This window comes from Phyllobates terribilis, unplaced genomic scaffold, assembly GCF_046119375.1.
Source record: "Phyllobates terribilis strain yellow unplaced genomic scaffold, ASM4611937v1 Scaffold_40__1_contigs__length_11209783, whole genome shotgun sequence".
Taxonomy (NCBI): Eukaryota; Metazoa; Chordata; class Amphibia; order Anura; family Dendrobatidae; genus Phyllobates; species Phyllobates terribilis.
The window spans coordinates 4,060,884-4,088,135 of record NW_027362800.1 but is presented as its reverse complement, the minus strand read 5'-3'; the positions used below and the strand labels follow the sequence as shown (position 1 = coordinate 4,088,135).

Sequence of the window (27,252 nt, the reverse complement as noted above, 5' to 3'; positions counted from 1 at the left end):
CTAAGGGTAGACAGCTGCTCGTTCCACCCCCCCCCCCCCCCCGCCTTAATTGGTTCTCCTCCCTTCCAACGGTGTTGAGGCGGGTGGGAACAGCCGGGGGTTGAGGGTACTGTGCTAAAAGAGGTGGAGTTATGCAGATCTAAAACGCGTGGATTGCAGCAGCAGCAAGCCGAAAAGTGCAGGCATGTGAGGGATCTAGAGGTTGACAGCATGTCTTCTTAACGGGAGTCCAGGTGGCCATCTCCACAAATGGACTTTTCAGAATCCTTGGGTGGCACCGTAGTCGGAAACCAATTCTGGTTATCGCTTCTCGGCCTTTTGGCTAAGATCAAGTGTAGTATCTGTTCTTATCAGTTTAATATCTGATACGTCCCCTATCTGGGGACCATATATTAAATGGATTTTTAGAACAGGGAGATGGAAAAAGAGCTTGCTCTGTCCACTCCACGCATTGACCTGGTATTGCAGTATCTCCAGGACCGGTGCACCCCTTCTTTAATGCAGTTTCTAAAATCAGAAAGAATTGAATTCAATGCTTTTTGTTCATTTTGCTTGTTTGTCGGATTTTGGGATGGACTCTTTGGCTTTGCTTTTCTTCTCCTCATTGGATTTTTCATGTTAAAAGTTGCAGAAGCCAGATGACAAGCTCATTTTGGTTCAACTTCAGCAACTGTGCATTGCATTGCCATGTAATGTAATGTAATGCAATGCTATCTATCTAGCTCTCCCTCTATACTTCCTTTTGGATAAACAGACATATTAGGCAAGCATTTTGGAGCTTTCACCTAAATAACTACAGGTGGTGAGATAAGCTGCACAATATAATTGACCTTTCAGTATATTGTTGCACACACACCATCTATTTAGCAAATGCCCTTGTTATCAACAGCAGCCTTTTAAACTCACCTGAGCTAACAGGTATGTGAGCTGGTTACTCTGCTGCGCTTAAAATTTCTTTTTTGGTTTGCTACAATGCCTTTTCTGAAACGTTGTCTCCCTCTGCTGGAACACTGACTTCTTTCATTTAATGCCTGCAGACTATAAAAGAGAAACCAACCCAAAAAGTTTGGTTGATTAGTCTGTGGCATTCTTTTAAACTGTTGCTTATGGCGGTCTCTGTGAGCTTCTCAGTGACATTCAGCCATCCAGGTATCCCGCCTGCAGTAGACGGAATGTGGCAATGGAACGCTGGCTGCGCGTGTCATAATAGGCTCTGAGCCTTTATATACCTGCGCACAGCAGCAGCCACCTTCAGTCTGCTGCTGGACAGCCAGCAGCAGCAGCAGCAGGAGAGGTAATTAATCAGCAACCCTCCTGCTAAGGGTAAACAGCTGCTCGTTCCACCCCCCCCCCCGCCTTAATTGGTTCTCCTCCCTTCCAACGGTGTTGAGGCGGGTGGGAACAGCCGGGGGTTGAGGGTACTGTGCTAAAAGAGGTGGAGCTATGCAGATCTAAAACGCGTGGATTGCAGCAGCAGCAAGCCGAAAAGTGCAGGCATGTGAGGGATCTAGAGGTTGACAGCATGTCTTCTTAACGGGAGTCCAGGTGGCCATCTCCACAAATGGACTTTTCAGAATCCTTGGGTGGCACCGTAGTCGGAAACCAATTCTGGTTATCGCTTCTCGGCCTTTTGGCTAAGATCAAGTGTAGTATCTGTTCTTATCAGTTTAATATCTGATACGTCCCCTATCTGGGGACCATATATTAAATGGATTTTTAGAACAGGGAGATGGAAAAAGAGCTTGCTCTGTCCACTCCACGCATTGACCTGGTATTGCAGTATCTCCAGGATCGGTGCACCCCTTCTTTAATGCAGTTTCTAAAATCAGAAAGAATTGAATTCAATGCTTTTTGTTCATTTTGCTTGTTTGTCGGATTTTGGGATGGACTCTTTGGCTTTGCTTTTCTTCTCCTCATTGGATTTTTCATGTTAAAAGTTGCAGAAGCCAGATGACAAGCTCATTTTGGTTCAACTTCAGCAACTGTGCATTGCATTGCCATGTAATGTAATGTAATGCAATGCTATCTATCTAGCTCTCCCTCTATACTTCCTTTTGGATAAACAGACATATTAGGCAAGCATTTTGGAGCTTTCACCTAAATAACTACAGGTGGTGAGATAAGCTGCACAATATAATTGACCTTTCAGTATATTGTTGCACACACACCATCTATTTAGCAAATGCCCTTGTTATCAACAGCAGCCTTTTAAACTCACCTGAGCTAACAGGTATGTGAGCTGGTTACTCTGCTGCGCTTAAAATTTCTTTTTTGGTTTGCTACAATGCCTTTTCTGAAACGTTGTCTCCCTCTGCTGGAACACTGACTTCTTTCATTTAATGCCTGCAGACTATAAAAGAGAAACCAACCCAAAAAGTTTGGTTGATTAGTCTGTGGCATTCTTTTAAACTGTTGCTTATGGCGGTCTCTGTGAGCTTCTCAGTGACATTCAGCCATCCAGGTATCCCGCCTGCAGTAGACGGAATGTGGCAATGGAACGCTGGCTGCGCGTGTCATAATAGGCTCTGAGCCTTTATATACCTGCGCACAGCGGCAGCCACCTTCAGTCTGCTGCTGGACAGCCAGCAGCAGCAGCAGGAGAGGTAATTAATCAGCAACCCTCCTGCTAAGGGTAGACAGCTGCTCGTTCCACCCCCCCCCCCGCCTTAATTGGTTCTCCTCCCTTCCAACGGTGTTGAGGCGGGTGGGAACAGCCGGGGGTTGAGGGTACTGTGCTAAAAGAGGTGGAGTTATGCAGATCTAAAACGCGTGGATTGCAGCAGCAGCAAGCCGAAAAGTGCAGGCATGTGAGGGATCTAGAGGTTGACAGCATGTCTTCTTAACGGGAGTCCAGGTGGCCATCTCCACAAATGGACTTTTCAGAATCCTTGGGTGGCACCGTAGTCGGAAACCAATTCTGGTTATCGCTTCTCGGCCTTTTGGCTAAGATCAAGTGTAGTATCTGTTCTTATCAGTTTAATATCTGATACGTCCCCTATCTGGGGACCATATATTAAATGGATTTTTAGAACAGGGAGATGGAAAAAGAGCTTGCTCTGTCCACTCCACGCATTGACCTGGTATTGCAGTATCTCCAGGACCGGTGCACCCCTTCTTTAATGCAGTTTCTAAAATCAGAAAGAATTGAATTCAATGCTTTTTGTTCATTTTGCTTGTTTGTCGGATTTTGGGATGGACTCTTTGGCTTTGCTTTTCTTCTCCTCATTGGATTTTTCATGTTAAAAGTTGCAGAAGCCAGATGACAAGCTCATTTTGGTTCAACTTCAGCAACTGTGCATTGCATTGCCATGTAATGTAATGTAATGCAATGCTATCTATCTAGCTCTCCCTCTATACTTCCTTTTGGATAAACAGACATATTAGGCAAGCATTTTGGAGCTTTCACCTAAATAACTACAGGTGGTGAGATAAGCTGCACAATATAATTGACCTTTCAGTATATTGTTGCACACACACCATCTATTTAGCAAATGCCCTTGTTATCAACAGCAGCCTTTTAAACTCACCTGAGCTAACAGGTATGTGAGCTGGTTACTCTGCTGCGCTTAAAATTTCTTTTTTGGTTTGCTACAATGCCTTTTCTGAAACGTTGTCTCCCTCTGCTGGAACACTGACTTCTTTCATTTAATGCCTGCAGACTATAAAAGAGAAACCAACCCAAAAAGTTTGGTTGATTAGTCTGTGGCATTCTTTTAAACTGTTGCTTATGGCGGTCTCTGTGAGCTTCTCAGTGACATTCAGCCATCCAGGTATCCCGCCTGCAGTAGACGGAATGTGGCAATGGAACGCTGGCTGCGCGTGTCATAATAGGCTCTGAGCCTTTATATACCTGCGCACAGCAGCAGCCACCTTCAGTCTGCTGCTGGACAGCCAGCAGCAGCAGCAGCAGGAGAGGTAATTAATCAGCAACCCTCCTGCTAAGGGTAGACAGCTGCTCGTTCCACCCCCCCCCCCGCCTTAATTGGTTCTCCTCCCTTCCAACGGTGTTGAGGCGGGTGGGAACAGCCGGGGGTTGAGGGTACTGTGCTAAAAGAGGTGGAGTTATGCAGATCTAAAACGCGTGGATTGCAGCAGCAGCAAGCCGAAAAGTGCAGGCATGTGAGGGATCTAGAGGTTGACAGCATGTCTTCTTAACGGGAGTCCAGGTGGCCATCTCCACAAATGGACTTTTCAGAATCCTTGGGTGGCACCGTAGTCGGAAACCAATTCTGGTTATCGCTTCTCGGCCTTTTGGCTAAGATCAAGTGTAGTATCTGTTCTTATCAGTTTAATATCTGATACGTCCCCTATCTGGGGACCATATATTAAATGGATTTTTAGAACAGGGAGATGGAAAAAGAGCTTGCTCTGTCCACTCCACGCATTGACATGGTATTGCAGTATCTCCAGGACCGGTGCACCCCTTCTTTAATGCAGTTTCTAAAATCAGAAAGAATTGAATTCAATGCTTTTTGTTCATTTTGCTTGTTTGTCGGATTTTGGGATGGACTCTTTGGCTTTGCTTTTCTTCTCCTCATTGGATTTTTCATGTTAAAAGTTGCAGAAGCCAGATGACAAGCTCATTTTGGTTCAACTTCAGCAACTGTGCATTGCATTGCCATGTAATGTAATGTAATGCAATGCTATCTATCTAGCTCTCCCTCTATACTTCCTTTTGGATAAACAGACATATTAGGCAAGCATTTTGGAGCTTTCACCTAAATAACTACAGGTGGTGAGATAAGCTGCACAATATAATTGACCTTTCAGTATATTGTTGCACACACACCATCTATTTAGCAAATGCCCTTGTTATCAACAGCAGCCTTTTAAACTCACCTGAGCTAACAGGTATGTGAGCTGGTTACTCTGCTGCGCTTAAAATTTCTTTTTTGGTTTGCTACAATGCCTTTTCTGAAACGTTGTCTCCCTCTGCTGGAACACTGACTTCTTTCATTTAATGCCTGCAGACTATAAAAGAGAAACCAACCCAAAAAGTTTGGTTGATTAGTCTGTGGCATTCTTTTAAACTGTTGCTTATGGCGGTCTCTGTGAGCTTCTCAGTGACATTCAGCCATCCAGGTATCCCGCCTGCAGTAGACGGAATGTGGCAATGGAACGCTGGCTGCGCGTGTCATAATAGGCTCTGAGCCTTTATATACCTGCGCACAGCAGCAGCCACCTTCAGTCTGCTGCTGGACAGCCAGCAGCAGCAGGAGAGGTAATTAATCAGCAACCCTCCTGCTAAGGGTAGACAGCTGCTCGTTCCACCCCCCCCACCCCCCCGCCTTAATTGGTTCTCCTCCCTTCCAACGGTGTTGAGGCGGGTGGGAACAGCTGGGGGTTGAGGGTACTGTGCTAAAAGAGGTGGAGTTATGCAGATCTAAAACGCGTGGATTGCAGCAGCAGCAAGCCGAAAAGTGCAGGCATGTGAGGGATCTAGAGGTTGACAGCATGTCTTCTTAACGGGAGTCCAGGTGGCCATCTCCACAAATGGACTTTTCAGAATCCTTGGGTGGCACCGTAGTCGGAAACCAATTCTGGTTATCGCTTCTCGGCCTTTTGGCTAAGATCAAGTGTAGTATCTGTTCTTATCAGTTTAATATCTGATACGTCCCCTATCTGGGGACCATATATTAAATGGATTTTTAGAACAGGGAGATGGAAAAAGAGCTTGCTCTGTCCACTCCACGCATTGACCTGGTATTGCAGTATCTCCAGGACCGGTGCACCCCTTCTTTAATGCAGTTTCTAAAATCAGAAAGAATTGAATTCAATGCTTTTTGTTCATTTTGCTTGTTTGTCGGATTTTGGGATGGACTCTTTGGCTTTGCTTTTCTTCTCCTCATTGGATTTTTCATGTTAAAAGTTGCAGAAGCCAGATGACAAGCTCATTTTGGTTCAACTTCAGCAACTGTGCATTGCATTGCCATGTAATGTAATGTAATGCAATGCTATCTATCTAGCTCTCCCTCTATACTTCCTTTTGGATAAACAGACATATTAGGCAAGCATTTTGGAGCTTTCACCTAAATAACTACAGGTGGTGAGATAAGCTGCACAATATAATTGACCTTTCAGTATATTGTTGCACACACACCATCTATTTAGCAAATGCCCTTGTTATCAACAGCAGCCTTTTAAACTCACCTGAGCTAACAGGTATGTGAGCTGGTTACTCTGCTGCGCTTAAAATTTCTTTTTTGGTTTGCTACAATGCCTTTTCTGAAACGTTGTCTCCCTCTGCTGGAACACTGACTTCTTTCATTTAATGCCTGCAGACTATAAAAGAGAAACCAACCCAAAAAGTTTGGTTGATTAGTCTGTGGCATTCTTTTAAACTGTTGCTTATGGCGGTCTCTGTGAGCTTCTCAGTGACATTCAGCCATCCAGGTATCCCGCCTGCAGTAGACGGAATGTGGCAATGGAACGCTGGCTGCGCGTGTCATAATAGGCTCTGAGCCTTTATATACCTGCGCACAGCAGCAGCCACCTTCAGTCTGCTGCTGGACAGCCAGCAGCAGCAGCAGCAGGAGAGGTAATTAATCAGCAACCCTCCTGCTAAGGGTAGACAGCTGCTCGTTCCACCCCCCCCCACCTTAATTGGTTCTCCTCCCTTCCAACGGTGTTGAGGCGGGTGGGAACAGCCGGGGGTTGAGGGTACTGTGCTAAAAGAGGTGGAGTTATGCAGATCTAAAATGCGTGGATTGCAGCAGCAGCAAGCCGAAAAGTGCAGGCATGTGAGGGATCTAGAGGTTGACAGCATGTCTTCTTAACGGGAGTCCAGGTGGCCATCTCCACAAATGGACTTTTCAGAATCCTTGGGTGGCACCGTAGTCGGAAACCAATTCTGGTTATCGCTTCTCGGCCTTTTGGCTAAGATCAAGTGTAGTATCTGTTCTTATCAGTTTAATATCTGATACGTCCCCTATCTGGGGACCATATATTAAATGGATTTTTAGAACAGGGAGATGGAAAAAGAGCTTGCTCTGTCCACTCCACGCATTGACCTGGTATTGCAGTATCTCCAGGACCGGTGCACCCCTTCTTTAATGCAGTTTCTAAAATCAGAAAGAATTGAATTCAATGCTTTTTGTTCATTTTGCTTGTTTGTCGGATTTTGGGATGGACTCTTTGGCTTTGCTTTTCTTCTCCTCATTGGATTTTTCATGTTAAAAGTTGCAGAAGCCAGATGACAAGCTCATTTTGGTTCAACTTCAGCAACTGTGCATTGCATTGCCATGTAATGTAATGTAATGCAATGCTATCTATCTAGCTCTCCCTCTATACTTCCTTTTGGATAAACAGACATATTAGGCAAGCATTTTGGAGCTTTCACCTAAATAACTACAGGTGGTGAGATAAGCTGCACAATATAATTGACCTTTCAGTATATTGTTGCACACACACCATCTATTTAGCAAATGCCCTTGTTATCAACAGCAGCCTTTTAAACTCACCTGAGCTAACAGGTATGTGAGCTGGTTACTCTGCTGCGCTTAAAATTTCTTTTTTGGTTTGCTACAATGCCTTTTCTGAAACGTTGTCTCCCTCTGCTGGAACACTGACTTCTTTCATTTAATGCCTGCAGACTATAAAAGAGAAACCAACCCAAAAAGTTTGGTTGATTAGTCTGTGGCATTCTTTTAAACTGTTGCTTATGGCGGTCTCTGTGAGCTTCTCAGTGACATTCAGCCATCCAGGTATCCCGCCTGCAGTAGACGGAATGTGGCAATGGAACGCTGGCTGCGTGTGTCATAATAGGCTCTGAGCCTTTATATACCTGCGCACAGCAGCAGCCACCTTCAGTCTGCTGCTGGACAGCCAGCAGCAGCAGCAGCAGGAGAGGTAATTAATCAGCAACCCTCCTGCTAAGGGTAGACAGCTGCTCGTTCCACCCCCCCCCCCGCCTTAATTGGTTCTCCTCCCTTCCAACGGTGTTGAGGCGGGTGGGAACAGCCGGGGGTTGAGGGTACTGTGCTAAAAGAGGTGGAGTTATGCAGATCTAAAACGCGTGGATTGCAGCAGCAGCAAGCCGAAAAGTGCAGGCATGTGAGGGATCTAGAGGTTGACAGCATGTCTTCTTAACGGGAGTCCAGGTGGCCATCTCCACAAATGGACTTTTCAGAATCCTTGGGTGGCACCGTAGTCGGAAACCAATTCTGGTTATCGCTTCTCGGCCTTTTGGCTAAGATCAAGTGTAGTATCTGTTCTTATCAGTTTAATATCTGATACGTCCCCTATCTGGGGACCATATATTAAATGGATTTTTAGAACAGGGAGATGGAAAAAGAGCTTGCTCTGTCCACTCCACGCATTGACCTGGTATTGCAGTATCTCCAGGACCGGTGCACCCCTTCTTTAATGCAGTTTCTAAAATCAGAAAGAATTGAATTCAATGCTTTTTGTTCATTTTGCTTGTTTGTCGGATTTTGGGATGGACTCTTTGGCTTTGCTTTTCTTCTCCTCATTGGATTTTTCATGTTAAAAGTTGCAGAAGCCAGATGACAAGCTCATTTTGGTTCAACTTCAGCAACTGTGCATTGCATTGCCATGTAATGTAATGCAATGCTATCTATCTAGCTCTCCCTCTATACTTCCTTTTGGATAAACAGACATATTAGGCAAGCATTTTGGAGCTTTCACCTAAATAACTACAGGTGGTGAGATAAGCTGCACAATATAATTGACCTTTCAGTATATTGTTGCACACACACCATCTATTTAGCAAATGCCCTTGTTATCAACAGCAGCCTTTTAAACTCACCTGAGCTAACAGGTATGTGAGCTGGTTACTCTGCTGCGCTTAAAATTTCTTTTTTGGTTTGCTACAATGCCTTTTCTGAAACGTTGTCTCCCTCTGCTGGAACACTGACTTCTTTCATTTAATGCCTGCAGACTATAAAAGAGAAACCAACCCAAAAAGTTTGGTTGATTAGTCTGTGGTATTCTTTTAAACTGTTGCTTATGGCGGTCTCTGTGAGCTTCTCAGTGACATTCAGCCATCCAGGTATCCCGCCTGCAGTAGACGGAATGTGGCAATGGAACGCTGGCTGCGCGTGTCATAATAGGCTCTGAGCCTTTATATACCTGCGCACAGCAGCAGCCACCTTCAGTCTGCTGCTGGACAGCCAGCAGCAGCAGCAGCAGGAGAGGTAATTAATCAGCAACCCTCCTGCTAAGGGTAGACAGCTGCTCGTTCCACACCCCCCCCCCCGCCTTAATTGGTTCATCTCCCTTCCAACGGTGTTGAGGCGGGTGGGAACCGCCGGGGGTAGTGGGTACTGTGCTAAAAGAGGTGGAGTTATGCAGATCTAAAACGCGTGGATTGCAGCAGCAGCAAGCCGAAAAGTGCAGGCATGTGAGGGATCTAGAGGTTGACAGCATGTCTTCTTAACGGGAGTCCAGGTGGCCATCTCCACAAATGGACTTTTCAGAATCCTTGGGTGGCACCGTAGTCGGAAACCAATTCTGGTTATCGCTTCTCGGCCTTTTGGCTAAGATCAAGTGTAGTATCTGTTCTTATCAGTTTAATATCTGATACGTCCCCTATCTGGGGACCATATATTAAATGGATTTTTAGAACAGGGAGATGGAAAAAGAGCTTGCTCTGTCCACTCCACGCATTGACCTGATATTGCAGTATCTCCAGGACCGGTGCACCCCTTCTTTAATGCAGTTTCTAAAATCAGAAAGAATTGAATTCAATGCTTTTTGTTCATTTTGCTTGTTTGTCGGATTTTGGGATGGACTCTTTGGCTTTGCTTTTCTTCTCCTCATTGGATTTTTCATGTTAAAAGTTGCAGAAGCCAGATGACAAGCTCATTTTGGTTCAACTTCAGCAACTGTGCATTGCATTGCCATGTAATGTAATGTAATGCAATGCTATCCATCTAGCTCTCCCTCTATACTTCCTTTTGGATAAACAGACATATTAGGCAAGCATTTTGGAGCTTTCACCTAAATAACTACAGGTGGTGAGATAAGCTGCACAATATAATTGACCTTTCAGTATATTGTTGCACACACACCATCTATTTAGCAAATGCCCTTGTTATCAACAGCAGCCTTTTAAACTCACCTGAGCTAACAGGTATGTGAGCTGGTTACTCTGCTGCGCTTAAAATTTCTTTTTTGGTTTGCTACAATGCCTTTTCTGAAACGTTGTCTCCCTCTGCTGGAACACTGACTTCTTTCATTTAATGCCTGCAGACTATAAAAGAGAAACCAACCCAAAAAGTTTGGTTGATTAGTCTGTGGCATTCTTTTAAACTGTTGCTTATGGCGGTCTCTGTGAGCTTCTCAGTGACATTCAGCCATCCAGGTATCCCGCCTGCAGTAGACGGAATGTGGCAATGGAACGCTGGCTGCGCGTGTCATAATAGGCTCTGAGCCTTTATATACCTGCGCACAGCAGCAGCCACTTTCAGTCTGCTGCTGGACAGCCAGCAGCAGCAGCAGCAGGAGAGGTAATTAATCAGCAACCCTCCTGCTAAGGGTAGACAGCTGCTCGTTCCACCCCCCCCCCCGCCTTAATTGGTTCTCCTCCCTTCCAACGGTGTTGAGGCGGGTGGGAACAGCCGGGGGTTGAGGGTACTGTGCTAAAAGAGGTGGAGTTATGCAGATCTAAAACGCGTGGATTGCAGCAGCAGCAAGCCGAAAAGTGCAGGCATGTGAGGGATCTAGAGGTTGACAGCATGTCTTCTTAACGGGAGTCCAGGTGGCCATCTCCACAAATGGACTTTTCAGAATCCTTGGGTGGCACCGTAGTCGGAAACCAATTCTGGTTATCGCTTCTCGGCCTTTTGGCTAAGATCAAGTGTAGTATCTGTTCTTATCAGTTTAATATCTGATACGTCCCCTATCTGGGGGGACCATATATTAAATGGATTTTTAGAACAGGGAGATGGAAAAAGAGCTTGCTCTGTCCACTCCACGCATTGACCTGGTATTGCAGTATCTCCAGGACCGGTGCACCCCTTCTTTAATGCAGTTTCTAAAATCAGAAAGAATTGAATTCAATGCTTTTTGTTCATTTTGCTTGTTTGTCGGATTTTGGGATGGACTCTTTGGCTTTGCTTTTCTTCTCCTCATTGGATTTTTCATGTTAAAAGTTGCAGAAGCCAGATGACAAGCTCATTTTGGTTCAACTTCAGCAACTGTGCATTGCATTGCCATGTAATGTAATGTAATGCAATGCTATCTATCTAGCTCTCCCTCTATACTTCCTTTTGGATAAACAGACATATTAGGCAAGCATTTTGGAGCTTTCACCTAAATAACTACAGGTGGTGAGATAAGCTGCACAATATAATTGACCTTTCAGTATATTGTTGCACACACACCATCTATTTAGCAAATGCCCTTGTTATCAACAGCAGCCTTTTAAACTCACCTGAGCTAACAGGTATGTGAGCTGGTTACTCTGCTGCGCTTAAAATTTCTTTTTTGGTTTGCTACAATGCCTTTTCTGAAACGTTGTCTCCCTCTGCTGGAACACTGACTTCTTTCATTTAATGCCTGCAGACTATAAAAGAGAAACCAACCCAAAAAGTTTGGTTGATTAGTCTGTGGCATTCTTTTAAACTGTTGCTTATGGCGGTCTCTGTGAGCTTCTCAGTGACATTCAGCCATCCAGGTATCCCGCCTGCAGTAGACGGAATGTGGCAATGGAACGCTGGCTGCGCGTGTCATAATAGGCTCTGAGCCTTTATATACCTGCGCACAGCAGCAGCCACCTTCAGTCTGCTGCTGGACAGCCAGCAGCAGCAGCAGCAGGAGAGGTAATTAATCAGCAACCCTCCTGCTAAGGGTAGACAGCTGCTCGTTCCACCCCCCCCCCGCCTTAATTGGTTCTCCTCCCTTCCAACGGTGTTGAGGCGGGTGGGAACAGCCGGGGGTTGAGGGTACTGTGCTAAAAGAGGTGGAGTTATGCAGATCTAAAACGCGTGGATTGCAGCAGCAGCAAGCCGAAAAGTGCAGGCATGTGAGGGATCTAGAGGTTGACAGCATGTCTTCTTAACGGGAGTCCAGGTGGCCATCTCCACAAATGGACTTTTCAGAATCCTTGGGTGGCACCGTAGTCGGAAACCAATTCTGGTTATCGCTTCTCGGCCTTTTGGCTAAGATCAAGTGTAGTATCTGTTCTTATCAGTTTAATATCTGATACGTCCCCTATCTGGGGACCATATATTAAATGGATTTTTAGAACAGGGAGATGGAAAAAGAGCTTGCTCTGTCCACTCCACGCATTGACCTGGTATTGCAGTATCTCCAGGACCGGTGCACCCCTTCTTTAATGCAGTTTCTAAAATCAGAAAGAATTGAATTCAATGCTTTTTGTTCATTTTGCTTGTTTGTCGGATTTTGGGATGGACTCTTTGGCTTTGCTTTTCTTCTCCTCATTGGATTTTTCATGTTAAAAGTTGCAGAAGCCAGATGACAAGCTCATTTTGGTTCAACTTCAGCAACTGTGCATTGCATTGCCATGTAATGTAATGTAATGCAATGCTATCTATCTAGCTCTCCCTCTATACTTCCTTTTGGATAAACAGACATATTAGGCAAGCATTTTGGAGCTTTCACCTAAATAACTACAGGTGGTGAGATAAGCTGCACAATATAATTGACCTTTCAGTATATTGTTGCACACACACCATCTATTTAGCAAATGCCCTTGTTATCAACAGCAGCCTTTTAAACTCACCTGAGCTAACAGGTATGTGAGCTGGTTACTCTGCTGCGCTTAAAATTTCTTTTTTGGTTTGCTACAATGCCTTTTCTGAAACGTTGTCTCCCTCTGCTGGAACACTGACTTCTTTCATTTAATGCCTGCAGACTATAAAAGAGAAACCAACCCAAAAAGTTTGGTTGATTAGTCTGTGGCATTCTTTTAAACTGTTGCTTATGGCGGTCTCTGTGAGCTTCTCAGTGACATTCAGCCATCCAGGTATCCCGCCTGCAGTAGACGGAATGTGGCAATGGAACGCTGGCTGCGCGTGTCATAATAGGCTCTGAGCCTTTATATACCTGCGCACAGCAGCAGCCACCTTCAGTCTGCTGCTGGACAGCCAGCAGCAGCAGCAGCAGGAGAGGTAATTAATCAGCAACCCTCCTGCTAAGGGTAGACAGCTGCTCGTTCCACCCCCCCCCCCCGCCTTAATTGGTTCTCCTCCCTTCCAACGGTGTTGAGGCGGGTGGGAACAGCCGGGGGTTGAGGGTACTGTGCTAAAAGAGGTGGAGTTATGCAGATCTAAAACGCGTGGATTGCAGCAGCAGCAAGCCGAAAAGTGCAGGCATGTGAGGGATCTAGAGGTTGACAGCATGTCTTCTTAACGGGAGTCCAGGTGGCCATCTCCACAAATGGACTTTTCAGAATCCTTGGGTTGCACCGTAGTCGGAAACCAATTCTGGTTATCGCTTCTCGGCCTTTTGGCTAAGATCAAGTGTAGTATCTGTTCTTATCAGTTTAATATCTGATACGTCCCCTATCTGGGGACCATATATTAAATGGATTTTTAGAACATCGAGATGGAAAAAGAGCTTGCTCTGTCCACTCCACGCATTGACCTGGTATTGCAGTATCTCCAGGACCGGTGCACCCCTTCTTTAATGCAGTTTCTAAAATCAGAAAGAATTGAATTCAATGCTTTTTGTTCATTTTGCTTGTTTGTCGGATTTTGGGATGGACTCTTTGGCTTTGCTTTTCTTCTCCTCATTGGATTTTTCATGTTAAAAGTTGCAGAAGCCAGATGACAAGCTCATTTTGGTTCAACTTCAGCAACTGTGCATTGCATTGCCATGTAATGTAATGTAATGCAATGCTATCTATCTAGCTCTCCCTCTATACTTCCTTTTGGATAAACAGACATATTAGGCAAGCATTTTGGAGCTTTCACCTAAATAACTACAGGTGGTGAGATAAGCTGCACAATATAATTGACCTTTCAGTATATTGTTGCACACACACCATCTATTTAGCAAATGCCCTTGTTATCAACAGCAGCCTTTTAAACTCACCTGAGCTAACAGGTATGTGAGCTGGTTACTCTGCTGCGCTTAAAATTTCTTTTTTGGTTTGCTACAATGCCTTTTCTGAAACGTTGTCTCCCTCTGCTGGAACACTGACTTCTTTCATTTAATGCCTGCAGACTATAAAAGAGAAACCAACCCAAAAAGTTTGGTTGATTAGTCTGTGGCATTCTTTTAAACTGTTGCTTATGGCGGTCTCTGTGAGCTTCTCAGTGACATTCAGCCATCCAGGTATCCCGCCTGCAGTAGACGGAATGTGGCAATGGAACGCTGGCTGCGCGTGTCATAATAGGCTCTGAGCCTTTATATACCTGCGCACAGCAGCAGCCACCTTCAGTCTGCTGCTGGACAGCCAGCAGCAGCAGCAGCAGGAGAGGTAATTAATCAGCAACCCTCCTGCTAAGGGTAGACAGCTGCTCGTTCCACCCCCCCCCCCGCCTTAATTGGTTCTCCTCCCTTCCAACGGTGTTGAGGCGGGTGGGAACAGCCGGGGGTTGAGGGTACTGTGCTAAAAGAGGTGGAGTTATGCAGATCTAAAACGCGTGGATTGCAGCAGCAGCAAGCCGAAAAGTGCAGGCATGTGAGGGATCTAGAGGTTGACAGCATGTCTTCTTAACGGGAGTCCAGGTGGCCATCTCCACAAATGGACTTTTCAGAATCCTTGGGTGGCACCGTAGTCGGAAACCAATTCTGGTTATCGCTTCTCGGCCTTTTGGCTAAGATCAAGTGTAGTATCTGTTCTTATCAGTTTAATATCTGATACGTCCCCTATCTGGGGACCATATATTAAATGGATTTTTAGAACAGGGAGATGGAAAAGAGCTTGCTCTGTCCACTCCACGCATTGACCTGGTATTGCAGTATCTCCAGGACCGGTGCACCCCTTCTTTAATGCAGTTTCTAAAATCAGAAAGAATTGAATTCAATGCTTTTTGTTCATTTTGCTTGTTTGTCGGATTTTGGGATGGACTCTTTGGCTTTGCTTTTCTTCTCCTCATTGGATTTTTCATGTTAAAAGTTGCAGAAGCCAGATGACAAGCTCATTTTGGTTCAACTTCAGCAACTGTGCATTGCATTGCCATGTAATGTAATGTAATGCAATGCTATCTATCTAGCTCTCCCTCTATACTTCCTTTTGGATAAACAGACATATTAGGCAAGCATTTTGGAGCTTTCACCTAAATAACTACAGGTGGTGAGATAAGCTGCACAATATAATTAACCTTTCAGTATATTGTTGCACACACACCATCTATTTAGCAAATGCCCTTGTTATCAACAGCAGCCTTTTAAACTCACCTGAGCTAACAGGTATGTGAGCTGGTTACTCTGCTGCGCTTAAAATTTCTTTTTTGGTTTGCTACAATGCCTTTTCTGAAACGTTGTCTCCCTCTGCTGGAACACTGACTTCTTTCATTTAATGCCTGCAGACTATAAAAGAGAAACCAACCCAAAAAGTTTGGTTGATTAGTCTGTGGCATTCTTTTAAACTGTTGCTTATGGCGGTCTCTGTGAGCTTCTCAGTGACATTCAGCCATCCAGGTATCCCGCCTGCAGTAGACGGAATGTGGCAATGGAACGCTGGCTGCGCGTGTCATAATAGGCTCTGAGCCTTTATATACCTGCGCACAGCAGCAGCCACCTTCAGTCTGCTGCTGGACAGCCAGCAGCAGCAGCAGCAGGAGAGGTAATTAATCAGCAACCCTCCTGCTAAGGGTAGACAGCTGCTCGTTCCACCCCCCCCCCCCGCCTTAATTGGTTCTCCTCCCTTCCAACGGTGTTGAGGCGGGTGGGAACAGCCGGGGGTTGAGGGTACTGTACTAAAAGAGGTGGAGTTATGCAGATCTAAAACGCGTGGATTGCAGCAGCAGCAAGCCGAAAAGTGCAGGCATGTGAGGGATCTAGAGGTTGACAGCATGTCTTCTTATCGGGAGTCCAGGTGGCCATCTCCACAAATGGACTTTTCAGAATCCTTGGGTGGCACCGTAGTCGGAAACCAATTCTGGTTATCGCTTCTCGGCCTTTTGGCTAAGATCAAGTGTAGTATCTGTTCTTATCAGTTTAATATCTGATACGTCCCCTATCTGGGGACCATATATTAAATGGATTTTTAGAACAGGGAGATGGAAAAAGAGCTTGCTCTGTCCACTCCACGCATTGACCTGGTATTGCAGTATCTCCAGGACCGGTGCACCCCTTCTTTAATGCAGTTTCTAAAATCAGAAAGAATTGAATTCAATGCTTTTTGTTCATTTTGCTTGTTTGTCGGATTTTGGGATGGACTCTTTGGCTTTGCTTTTCTTCTCCTCATTGGATTTTTCATGTTAAAAGTTGCAGAAGCCAGATGACAAGCTCATTTTGGTTCAACTTCAGCAACTGTGCATTGCATTGCCATGTAATGTAATGTAATGCAATGCTATCTATCTAGCTCTCCCTCTATACTTCCTTTTGGATAAACAGACATATTAGGCAAGCATTTTGGAGCTTTCACCTAAATAACTACAGGTGGTGAGATAAGCTGCACAATATAATTGACCTTTCAGTATATTGTTGCACACACACCATCTATTTAGCAAATGCCCTTGTTATCAACAGCAGCCTTTTAAACTCACCTGAGCTAACAGGTATGTGAGCTGGTTACTCTGCTGCGCTTAAAATTTCTTTTTTGGTTTGCTACAATGCCTTTTCTGAAACGTTGTCTCCCTCTGCTGGAACACTGACTTCTTTCATTTAATGCCTGCAGACTATAAAAGAGAAACCAACCCAAAAAGTTTGGTTGATTAGTCTGTGGCATTCTTTTAAACTGTTGCTTATGGCGGTCTCTGTGAGCTTCTCAGTGACATTCAGCCATCCAGGTATCCCGCCTGCAGTAGACGGAATGTGGCAATGGAACGCTGGCTGCGCGTGTCATAATAGGCTCTGAGCCTTTATATACCTGCGCACAGCAGCAGCCACCTTCAGTCTGCTGCTGGACAGCCAGCAGCAGCAGCAGCAGGAGAGGTAATTAATCAGCAACCCTCCTGCTAAGGGTAGACAGCTGCTCGTTCCACCCCCCCCCCCCCGCCTTAATTGGTTCTCCTCCCTTCCAACGGTGTTGAGGCGGGTGGGAACAGCCGGGGGTTGAGGGTACTGTGCTAAAAGAGGTGGAGTTATGCAGATCTAAAACGCGTGGATTGCAGCAGCAGCAAGCCGAAAAGTGCAGGCATGTGAGGGATCTAGAGGTTGACAGCATGTCTTCTTAACGGGAGTCCAGGTGGCCATCTCCACAAATGGACTTTTCAGAATCCTTGGGTGGCACCGTAGTCGGAAACAATTCTGGTTATCGCTTCTCGGCCTTTTGGCTAAGATCAAGTGTAGTATCTGTTCTTATCAGTTTAATATCTGATACGTCCCCTATCTGGGGACCATATATTAAATGGATTTTTAGAACAGGGAGATGGAAAAAGAGCTTGCTCTGTCCACTCCACGCATTGACCTGGTATTGCAGTATCTCCAGGACCGGTGCACCCCTTCTTTAATGCAGTTTCTAAAATCAGAAAGAATTGAATTCAATGCTTTTTGTTCATTTTGCTTGTTTGTCGGATTTTGGGATGGACTCTTTGGCTTTGCTTTTCTTCTCCTCATTGGATTTTTCATGTTAAAAGTTGCAGAACCCAGATGACAAGCTCATTTTGGTTCAACTTCAGCAACTGTGCATTGCATTGCCATGTAATGTAATGTAATGCAATGCTATCTATCTAGCTCTCCCTCTATACTTCCTTTTGGATAAACAGACATATTAGGCAAGCATTTTGGAGCTTTCACCTAAATAACTACAGGTGGTGAGATAAGCTGCACAATATAATTGACCTTTCAGTATATTGTTGCACACACACCATCTATTTAGCAAATGCCCTTGTTATCAACAGCAGCCTTTTAAACTCACCTGAGCTAACAGGTATGTGAGCTGGTTACTCTGCTGCGCTTAAAATTTCTTTTTTGGTTTGCTACAATGCCTTTTCTGAAACGTTGTCTCCCTCTGCTGGAACACTGACTTCTTTCATTTAATGCCTGCAGACTATAAAAGAGAAACCAATCCAAAAAGTTTGGTTGATTAGTCTGTGGCATTCTTTTTAACTGTTGCTTATGGCGGTCTCTGTGAGCTTCTCAGTGACATTCAGCCATCCAGGTATCCCGCCTGCAGTAGACGGAATGTGGCAATGGAACGCTGGCTGCGCGTGTCATAATAGGCTCTGAGCCTTTATATACCTGCGCACAGCAGCAGCCACCTTCAGTCTGCTGCTGGACAGCCAGCAGCAGCAGCAGCAGCAGGAGAGGTAATTAATCAGCAACCCTCCTGCTAAGGGTAGACAGCTGCTCGTTCCACCCCCCCCCCCCCCCGCCTTAATTGGTTCTCCTCCCTTCCAACGGTGTTGAGGCGGGTGGGAACAGCCGGGGGTTGAGGGTACTGTGCTAAAAGAGGTGGAGTTATGCAGATCTAAAACGCGTGGATTGCAGCAGCAGCAAGCCGAAAAGTGCAGGCATGTGAGGGATCTAGAGGTTGACAGCATGTCTTCTTAACGGGAGTCCAGGTGGCCATCTCCACAAATGGACTTTTCAGAATCCTTGGGTTGCACCGTAGTCGGAAACCAATTCTGGTTATCGCTTCTCGGCCTTTTGGCTAAGATCAAGTGTAGTATCTGTTCTTATCAGTTTAATATCTGATACGTCCCCTATCTGGGGACCATATATTAAATGGATTTTTAGAACATCGAGATGGAAAAAGAGCTTGCTCTGTCCACTCCACGCATTGACCTGGTATTGCAGTATCTCCAGGACCGGTGCACCCCTTCTTTAATGCAGTTTCTAAAATCAGAAAGAATTGAATTCAATGCTTTTTGTTCATTTTGCTTGTTTGTCGGATTTTGGGATGGACTCTTTGGCTTTGCTTTTCTTCTCCTCATTGGATTTTTCATGTTAAAAGTTGCAGAAGCCAGATGACAAGCTCATTTTGGTTCAACTTCAGCAACTGTGCATTGCATTGCCATGTAATGTAATGTAATGCAATGCTATCTATCTAGCTCTCCCTCTATACTTCCTTTTGGATAAACAGACATATTAGGCAAGCATTTTGGAGCTTTCACCTAAATAACTACAGGTGGTGAGATAAGCTGCACAATATAATTGACCTTTCAGTATATTGTTGCACACACACCATCTATTTAGCAAATGCCCTTGTTATCAACAGCAGCCTTTTAAACTCACCTGAGCTAACAGGTATGTGAGCTGGTTACTCTGCTGCGCTTAAAATTTCTTTTTTGGTTTGCTACAATGCCTTTTCTGAAACGTTGTCTCCCTCTGCTGGAACACTGACTTCTTTCATTTAATGCCTGCAGACTATAAAAGAGAAACCAACCCAAAAAGTTTGGTTGATTAGTCTGTGGCATTCTTTTAAACTGTTGCTTATGGCGGTCTCTGTGAGCTTCTCAGTGACATTCAGCCATCCAGGTATCCCGCCTGCAGTAGACGGAATGTGGCAATGGAACGCTGGCTGCGCGTGTCATAATAGGCTCTGAGCCTTTATATACCTGCGCACAGCAGCAGCCACCTTCAGTCTGCTGCTGGACAGCCAGCAGCAGCAGCAGCAGCAGGAGAGGTAATTAATCAGCAACCCTCCTGCTAAGGGTAGACAGCTGCTCGTTCCACCCCCCCCCCCCGCCTTAATTGGTTCTCCTCCCTTCCAACGGTGTTGAGGCGGGTGGGAACAGCCGGGGGTTGAGGGTACTGTGCTAAAAGAGGTGGAGTTATGCAGATCTAAAACGCGTGGATTGCAGCAGCAGCAAGCCGAAAAGTGCAGGCATGTGAGGGATCTAGAGGTTGACAGCATGTCTTCTTAACGGGAGTCCAGGTGGCCATCTCCACAAATGGACTTTTCAGAATCCTTGGGTGGCACCGTAGTCGGAAACCAATTCTGGTTATCGCTTCTCGGCCTTTTGGCTAAGATCAAGTGTAGTATCTGTTCTTATCAGTTTAATATCTGATACGTCCCCTATCTGGGGACCATATATTAAATGGATTTTTAGAACAGGGAGATGGAAAAAGAGCTTGCTCTGTCCACTCCACGCATTGACCTGGTATTGCAGTATCTCCAGGACCGGTGCACCCCTTCTTTAATGCAGTTTCTAAAATCAGAAAGAATTGAATTCAATGCTTTTTGTTCATTTTGCTTGTTTGTCGGATTTTGGGATGGACTCTTTGGCTTTGCTTTTCTTCTCCTCATTGGATTTTTCATGTTAAAAGTTGCAGAAGCCAGATGACAAGCTCATTTTGGTTCAACTTCAGCAACTGTGCATTGCATTGCCATGTAATGTAATGTAATGCAATGCTATCTATCTAGCTCTCCCTCTATACTTCCTTTTGGATAAACAGACATATTAGGCAAGCATTTTGGAGCTTTCACCTAAATAACTACAGGTGGTGAGATAAGCTGCACAATATAATTGACCTTTCAGTATATTGTTGCACACACACCATCTATTTAGCAAATGCCCTTGTTATCAACAGCAGCCTTTTAAACTCACCTGAGCTAACAGGTATGTGAGCTGGTTACTCTGCTGCGCTTAAAATTTCTTTTTTGGTTTGCTACAATGCCTTTTCTGAAACGTTGTCTCCCTCTGCTGGAACACTGACTTCTTTCATTTAATGCCTGCAGACTATAAAAGAGAAACCAACCCAAAAAGTTTGGTTGATTAGTCTGTGGCATTCTTTTAAACTGTTGCTTATGGCGGTCTCTGTGAGCTTCTCAGTGACATTCAGCCATCCAGGTATCCCGCCTGCAGTAGACGGAATGTGGCAATGGAACGCTGGCTGCGCGTGTCATAATAGGCTCTGAGCCTTTATATACCTGCGCACAGCAGCAGCCACCTTCAGTCTGCTGCTGGACAGCCAGCAGCAGCAGCAGCAGGAGAGGTAATTAATCAGCAACCCTCCTGCTAAGGGTAGACAGCTGCTCGTTCCACCCCCCCCCCCCCCGCCTTAATTGGTTCTCCTCCCTTCCAACGGTGTTGAGGCGGGTGGGAACAGCCGGGGGTTGAGGGTACTGTACTAAAAGAGGTGGAGTTATGCAGATCTAAAACGCGTGGATTGCAGCAGCAGCAAGCCGAAAAGTGCAGGCATGTGAGGGATCTAGAGGTTGACAGCATGTCTTCTTATCGGGAGTCCAGGTGGCCATCTCCACAAATGGACTTTTCAGAATCCTTGGGTGGCACCGTAGTCGGAAACCAATTCTGGTTATCGCTTCTCGGCCTTTTGGCTAAGATCAAGTGTAGTATCTGTTCTTATCAGTTTAATATCTGATACGTCCCCTATCTGGGGACCATATATTAAATGGATTTTTAGAACAGGGAGATGGAAAAAGAGCTTGCTCTGTCCACTCCACGCATTGACCTGGTATTGCAGTATCTCCAGGACCGGTGCACCCCTTCTTTAATGCAGTTTCTAAAATCAGAAAGAATTGAATTCAATGCTTTTTGTTCATTTTGCTTGTTTGTCGGATTTTGGGATGGACTCTTTGGCTTTGCTTTTCTTCTCCTCATTGGATTTTTCATGTTAAAAGTTGCAGAAGCCAGATGACAAGCTCATTTTGGTTCAACTTCAGCAACTGTGCATTGCATTGCCATGTAATGTAATGTAATGCAATGCTATCTATCTAGCTCTCCCTCTATACTTCCTTTTGGATAAACAGACATATTAGGCAAGCATTTTGGAGCTTTCACCTAAATAACTACAGGTGGTGAGATAAGCTGCACAATATAATTGACCTTTCAGTATATTGTTGCACACACACCATCTATTTAGCAAATGCCCTTGTTATCAACAGCAGCCTTTTAAACTCACCTGAGCTAACAGGTATGTGAGCTGGTTACTCTGCTGCGCTTAAAATTTCTTTTTTGGTTTGCTACAATGCCTTTTCTGAAACGTTGTCTCCCTCTGCTGGAACACTGACTTCTTTCATTTAATGCCTGCAGACTATAAAAGAGAAACCAACCCAAAAAGTTTGGTTGATTTGTCTGTGGCATTCTTTTAAACTGTTGCTTATGGCGGTCTCTGGGAGCTTCTCAGTGACATTCAGCCATCCAGGTATCCCGCCTGCAGTAGACGGAATGTGGCAATGGAACGCTGGCTGCGCGTGTCATAATAGGCTCTGAGCCTTTATATACCTGCGCACAGCAGCAGCCACCTTCAGTCTGCTGCTGGACAGCCAGCAGCAGCAGCAGGAGAGGTAATTAATCAGCAACCCTCCTGCTAAGGGTAGACAGCTGCTCGTTCCACCCCCCCCCCCCCCGCCTTAATTGGTTCTCCTCCCTTCCAACGGTGTTGAGGCGGGTGGGAACAGCCGGGGGTTGAGGGTACTGTGCTAAAAGAGGTGGAGTTATGCAGATCTAAAACGCGTGGATTGCAGCAGCAGCAAGCCGAAAAGTGCAGGCATGTGAGGGATCTAGAGGTTGACAGCATGTCTTCTTAACGGGAGTCCAGGTGGCCATCTCCACAAATGGACTTTTCAGAATCCTTGGGTGGCACCGTAGTCGGAAACCAATTCTGGTTATCGCTTCTCGGCCTTTTGGCTAAGATCAAGTGTAGTATCTGTTCTTATCAGTTTAATATCTGATACGTCCCCTATCTGGGGACCATATATTAAATGGATTTTTAGAACAGGGAGATGGAAAAAGAGCTTGCTCTGTCCACTCCACGCATTGACCTGGTATTGCAGTATCTCCAGGACCGGTGCACCCCTTCTTTAATGCAGTTTCTAAAATCAGAAAGAATTGAATTCAATGCTTTTTGTTCATTTTGCTTGTTTGTCGGATTTTGGGATGGACTCTTTGGCTTTGCTTTTCTTCTCCTCATTGGATTTTTCATGTTAAAAGTTGCAGAAGCCAGATGACAAGCTCATTTTGGTTCAACTTCAGCAACTGTGCATTGCATTGCCATGTAATGTAATGTAATGCAATGCTATCTATCTAGCTCTCCCTCTATACTTCCTTTTGGATAAACAGACATATTAGGCAAGCATTTTGGAGCTTTCACCTAAATAACTACAGGTGGTGAGATAAGCTGCACAATATAATTGACCTTTCAGTATATTGTTGCACACACACCATCTATTTAGCAAATGCCCTTGTTATCAACAGCAGCCTTTTAAACTCACCTGAGCTAACAGGTATGTGAGCTGGTTACTCTGCTGCGCTTAAAATTTCTTTTTTGGTTTGCTACAATGCCTTTTCTGAAACGTTGTCTCCCTCTGCTGGAACACTGACTTCTTTCATTTAATGCCTGCAGACTATAAAAGAGAAACCAACCCAAAAAGTTTGGTTGATTAGTCTGTGGCATTCTTTTAAACTGTTGCTTATGGCGGTCTCTGTGAGCTTCTCAGTGACATTCAGCCATCCAGGTATCCCGCCTGCAGTAGACGGAATGTGGCAATGGAACGCTGGCTGCGCGTGTCATAATAGGCTCTGAGCCTTTATATACCTGCGCACAGCAGCAGCCACCTTCAGTCTGCTGCTGGACAGCCAGCAGCAGCAGCAGCAGCAGGAGAGGTAATTAATCAGCAACCCTCCTGCTAAGGGTAGACAGCTGCTCGTTCCACCCCCCCCCCCCCCCGCCTTAATTGGTTCTCCTCCCTTCCAACGGTGTTGAGGCGGGTGGGAACAGCCGGGGGTTGAGGGTACTGTGCTAAAAGAGGTGGAGTTATGCAGATCTAAAACGCGTGGATTGCAGCAGCAGCAAGCCGAAAAGTGCAGGCATGTGAGGGATCTAGAGGTTGACAGCATGTCTTCTTAACGGGAGTCCAGGTGGCCATCTCCACAAATGGACTTTTCAGAATCCTTGGGTGGCACCGTAGTCGGAAACCAATTCTGGTTATCGCTTCTCGGCCTTTTGGCTAAGATCAAGTGTAGTATCTGTTCTTATCAGTTTAATATCTGATACGTCCCCTATCTGGGGACCATATATTAAATGGATTTTTAGAACAGGGAGATGGAAAAAGAGCTTGCTCTGTCCACTCCACGCATTGACCTGGTATTGCAGTATCTCCAGGACCGGTGCACCCCTTCTTTAATGCAGTTTCTAAAATCAGAAAGAATTGAATTCAATGCTTTTTGTTCATTTTGCTTGTTTGTCGGATTTTGGGATGGACTCTTTGGCTTTGCTTTTCTTCTCCTCATTGGATTTTTCATGTTAAAAGTTGCAGAAGCCAGATGACAAGCTCATTTTGGTTCAACTTCAGCAACTGTGCATTGCATTGCCATGTAATGTAATGTAATGCAATGCTATCTATCTAGCTCTCCCTCTATACTTCCTTTTGGATAAACAGACATATTAGGCAAGCATTTTGGAGCTTTCACCTAAATAACTACAGGTGGTGAGATAAGCTGCACAATATAATTGACCTTTCAGTATATTGTTGCACACACACCATCTATTTAGCAAATGCCCTTGTTATCAACAGCAGCCTTTTAAACTCACCTGAGCTAACAGGTATGTGAGCTGGTTACTCTGCTGCGCTTAAAATTTCTTTTTTGGTTTGCTACAATGCCTTTTCTGAAACGTTGTCTCCCTCTGCTGGAACACTGACTTCTTTCATTTAATGCCTGCAGACTATAAAAGAGAAACCAACCCAAAAAGTTTGGTTGATTAGTCTGTGGCATTCTTTTAAACTGTTGCTTATGGCGGTCTCTGTGAGCTTCTCAGTGACATTCAGCCATCCAGGTATCCCGCCTGCAGTAGACGGAATGTGGCAATGGAACGCTGGCTGCGCGTGTCATAATAGGCTCTGAGCCTTTATATACCTGCGCACAGCAGCAGCCACCTTCAGTCTGCTGCTGGACAGCCAGCAGCAGCAGCAGCAGGAGAGGTAATTAATCAGCAACCCTCCTGCTAAGGGTAGACAGCTGCTCGTTCCACCCCCCCCCCCCCCCGCCTTAATTGGTTCTCCTCCCTTCCAACGGTGTTGAGGCGGGTGGGAACAGCCGGGGGTTGAGGGTACTGTACTAAAAGAGGTGGAGTTATGCAGATCTAAAACGCGTGGATTGCAGCAGCAGCAAGCCGAAAAGTGCAGGCATGTGAGGGATCTAGAGGTTGACAGCATGTCTTCTTATCGGGAGTCCAGGTGGCCATCTCCACAAATGGACTTTTCAGAATCCTTGGGTGGCACCGTAGTCGGAAACCAATTCTGGTTATCGCTTCTCGGCCTTTTGGCTAAGATCAAGTGTAGTATCTGTTCTTATCAGTTTAATATCTGATACGTCCCCTATCTGGGGACCATATATTAAATGGATTTTTAGAACAGGGAGATGGAAAAAGAGCTTGCTCTGTCCACTCCACGCATTGACCTGGTATTGCAGTATCTCCAGGACCGGTGCACCCCTTCTTTAATGCAGTTTCTAAAATCAGAAAGAATTGAATTCAATGCTTTTTGTTCATTTTGCTTGTTTGTCGGATTTTGGGATGGACTCTTTGGCTTTGCTTTTCTTCTCCTCATTGGATTTTTCATGTTAAAAGTTGCAGAAGCCAGATGACAAGCTCATTTTGGTTCAACTTCAGCAACTGTGCATTGCATTGCCATGTAATGTAATGTAATGCAATGCTATCTATCTAGCTCTCCCTCTATACTTCCTTTTGGATAAACAGACATATTAGGCAAGCATTTTGGAGCTTTCACCTAAATAACTACAGGTGGTGAGATAAGCTGCACAATATAATTGACCTTTCAGTATATTGTTGCACACACACCATCTATTTAGCAAATGCCCTTGTTATCAACAGCAGCCTTTTAAACTCACCTGAGCTAACAGGTATGTGAGCTGGTTACTCTGCTGCGCTTAAAATTTCTTTTTTGGTTTGCTACAATGCCTTTTCTGAAACGTTGTCTCCCTCTGCTGGAACACTGACTTCTTTCATTTAATGCCTGCAGACTATAAAAGAGAAACCAACCCAAAAAGTTTGGTTGATTTGTCTGTGGCATTCTTTTAAACTGTTGCTTATGGCGGTCTCTGTGAGCTTCTCAGTGACATTCAGCCATCCAGGTATCCCGCCTGCAGTAGACGGAATGTGGCAATGGAACGCTGGCTGCGCGTGTCATAATAGGCTCTGAGCCTTTATATACCTGCGCACAGCAGCAGCCACCTTCAGTCTGCTGCTGGACAGCCAGCAGCAGCAGCAGGAGAGGTAATTAATCAGCAACCCTCCTGCTAAGGGTAGACAGCTGCTCGTTCCACACCCCCCCCCCCCCGCCTTAATTGGTTCTCCTCCCTTCCAACGGTGTTGAGGCGGGTGGGAACAGCCGGGGGTTGAGGGTACTGTGCTAAAAGAGGTGGAGTTATGCAGATCTAAAACGCGTGGATTGCAGCAGCAGCAAGCCGAAAAGTGCAGGCATGTGAGGGATCTAGAGGTTGACAGCATGTCTTCTTAACGGGAGTCCAGGTGGCCATCTCCACAAATGGACTTTTCAGAATCCTTGGGTGGCACCGTAGTCGGAAACCAATTCTGGTTATCGCTTCTTGGCCTTTTGGCTAAGATCAAGTGTAGTATCTGTTCTTATCAGTTTAATATCTGATACGTCCCCTATCTGGGGACCATATATTAAATGGATTTTTAGAACAGGGAGATGGAAAAAGAGCTTGCTCTGTCCACTCCACGCATTGACCTGGTATTGCAGTATCTCCAGGACCGGTGCACCCCTTCTTTAATGCAGTTTCTAAAATCAGAAAGAGTTGAATTCAATGCTTTTTGTTCATTTTGCTTGTTTGTCGGATTTTGGGATGGACTCTTTGGCTTTGCTTTTCTTCTCCTCATTGGATTTTTCATGTTAAAAGTTGCAGAAGCCAGATGACAAGCTCATTTTGGTTCAACTTCAGCAACTGTGCATTGCATTGCCATGTAATGTAATGTAATGCAATGCTATCTATCTAGCTCTCCCTCTATACTTCCTTTTGGATAAACAGACATATTAGGCAAGCATTTTGGAGCTTTCACCTAAATAACTACAGGTGGTGAGATAAGCTGCACAATATAATTGACCTTTCAGTATATTGTTGCACACACACCATCTATTTAGCAAATGCCCTTGTTATCAACAGCAGCCTTTTAAACTCACCTGAGCTAACAGGTATGTGAGCTGGTTACTCTGCTGCGCTTAAAATTTCTTTTTTGGTTTGCTACAATGCCTTTTCTGAAACGTTG

At 45.2% G+C, this 27,252-nt stretch overlaps 21 non-coding genes across 21 annotated transcripts; all 21 read left to right on the top strand.

Annotated features, from left to right (window-relative positions):
* Window positions 1–302: 302 nt before the first annotated feature.
* LOC141187184 (U2 spliceosomal RNA) lies at window positions 303–493 on the top strand. Its single transcript, XR_012261394.1, has one exon. It is a non-coding gene; the product is annotated as a U2 spliceosomal RNA (small nuclear RNA).
* A 1,121-nt stretch (window positions 494–1,614) lies between these two features.
* LOC141188720 (U2 spliceosomal RNA) lies at window positions 1,615–1,805 on the top strand. The gene has a single exon (XR_012262803.1). It is a non-coding gene; the product is annotated as a U2 spliceosomal RNA (small nuclear RNA).
* Window positions 1,806–2,923: 1,118 nt separating this feature from the next.
* On the top strand, window positions 2,924–3,114 carry LOC141187183 (U2 spliceosomal RNA). The gene has a single exon (XR_012261393.1). It is a non-coding gene; the product is annotated as a U2 spliceosomal RNA (small nuclear RNA).
* Window positions 3,115–4,235: 1,121 nt separating this feature from the next.
* On the top strand, window positions 4,236–4,426 carry LOC141184839 (U2 spliceosomal RNA). The gene has a single exon (XR_012259556.1). It is a non-coding gene; the product is annotated as a U2 spliceosomal RNA (small nuclear RNA).
* A 1,120-nt stretch (window positions 4,427–5,546) lies between these two features.
* LOC141187182 (U2 spliceosomal RNA) lies at window positions 5,547–5,737 on the top strand. The gene has a single exon (XR_012261392.1). It is a non-coding gene; the product is annotated as a U2 spliceosomal RNA (small nuclear RNA).
* A 1,119-nt stretch (window positions 5,738–6,856) lies between these two features.
* On the top strand, window positions 6,857–7,047 carry LOC141187181 (U2 spliceosomal RNA). Its single transcript, XR_012261391.1, has one exon. It is a non-coding gene; the product is annotated as a U2 spliceosomal RNA (small nuclear RNA).
* Window positions 7,048–8,168: 1,121 nt separating this feature from the next.
* LOC141187180 (U2 spliceosomal RNA) lies at window positions 8,169–8,359 on the top strand. Its single transcript, XR_012261390.1, has one exon. It is a non-coding gene; the product is annotated as a U2 spliceosomal RNA (small nuclear RNA).
* Window positions 8,360–9,477: 1,118 nt separating this feature from the next.
* LOC141185040 (U2 spliceosomal RNA) lies at window positions 9,478–9,668 on the top strand. Its single transcript, XR_012259739.1, has one exon. It is a non-coding gene; the product is annotated as a U2 spliceosomal RNA (small nuclear RNA).
* Window positions 9,669–10,789: 1,121 nt separating this feature from the next.
* LOC141185282 (U2 spliceosomal RNA) lies at window positions 10,790–10,982 on the top strand. The gene has a single exon (XR_012259959.1). It is a non-coding gene; the product is annotated as a U2 spliceosomal RNA (small nuclear RNA).
* Window positions 10,983–12,102: 1,120 nt separating this feature from the next.
* Window positions 12,103–12,293, top strand: LOC141187178 (U2 spliceosomal RNA). Its single transcript, XR_012261388.1, has one exon. It is a non-coding gene; the product is annotated as a U2 spliceosomal RNA (small nuclear RNA).
* Window positions 12,294–13,415: 1,122 nt separating this feature from the next.
* On the top strand, window positions 13,416–13,606 carry LOC141185371 (U2 spliceosomal RNA). The gene has a single exon (XR_012260040.1). It is a non-coding gene; the product is annotated as a U2 spliceosomal RNA (small nuclear RNA).
* Window positions 13,607–14,727: 1,121 nt separating this feature from the next.
* Window positions 14,728–14,917, top strand: LOC141184729 (U2 spliceosomal RNA). Its single transcript, XR_012259456.1, has one exon. It is a non-coding gene; the product is annotated as a U2 spliceosomal RNA (small nuclear RNA).
* A 1,122-nt stretch (window positions 14,918–16,039) lies between these two features.
* LOC141187177 (U2 spliceosomal RNA) lies at window positions 16,040–16,230 on the top strand. The gene has a single exon (XR_012261387.1). It is a non-coding gene; the product is annotated as a U2 spliceosomal RNA (small nuclear RNA).
* Window positions 16,231–17,352: 1,122 nt separating this feature from the next.
* On the top strand, window positions 17,353–17,543 carry LOC141187176 (U2 spliceosomal RNA). Its single transcript, XR_012261386.1, has one exon. It is a non-coding gene; the product is annotated as a U2 spliceosomal RNA (small nuclear RNA).
* A 1,128-nt stretch (window positions 17,544–18,671) lies between these two features.
* Window positions 18,672–18,862, top strand: LOC141185370 (U2 spliceosomal RNA). Its single transcript, XR_012260039.1, has one exon. It is a non-coding gene; the product is annotated as a U2 spliceosomal RNA (small nuclear RNA).
* A 1,125-nt stretch (window positions 18,863–19,987) lies between these two features.
* LOC141187174 (U2 spliceosomal RNA) lies at window positions 19,988–20,178 on the top strand. Its single transcript, XR_012261385.1, has one exon. It is a non-coding gene; the product is annotated as a U2 spliceosomal RNA (small nuclear RNA).
* A 1,124-nt stretch (window positions 20,179–21,302) lies between these two features.
* Window positions 21,303–21,493, top strand: LOC141187173 (U2 spliceosomal RNA). The gene has a single exon (XR_012261384.1). It is a non-coding gene; the product is annotated as a U2 spliceosomal RNA (small nuclear RNA).
* A 1,121-nt stretch (window positions 21,494–22,614) lies between these two features.
* Window positions 22,615–22,805, top strand: LOC141187172 (U2 spliceosomal RNA). Its single transcript, XR_012261383.1, has one exon. It is a non-coding gene; the product is annotated as a U2 spliceosomal RNA (small nuclear RNA).
* A 1,128-nt stretch (window positions 22,806–23,933) lies between these two features.
* Window positions 23,934–24,124, top strand: LOC141187171 (U2 spliceosomal RNA). The gene has a single exon (XR_012261382.1). It is a non-coding gene; the product is annotated as a U2 spliceosomal RNA (small nuclear RNA).
* Window positions 24,125–25,249: 1,125 nt separating this feature from the next.
* LOC141187170 (U2 spliceosomal RNA) lies at window positions 25,250–25,440 on the top strand. Its single transcript, XR_012261381.1, has one exon. It is a non-coding gene; the product is annotated as a U2 spliceosomal RNA (small nuclear RNA).
* A 1,122-nt stretch (window positions 25,441–26,562) lies between these two features.
* LOC141191201 (U2 spliceosomal RNA) lies at window positions 26,563–26,753 on the top strand. Its single transcript, XR_012265200.1, has one exon. It is a non-coding gene; the product is annotated as a U2 spliceosomal RNA (small nuclear RNA).
* The last annotated feature ends 499 nt before the right edge of the window (window positions 26,754–27,252 follow it).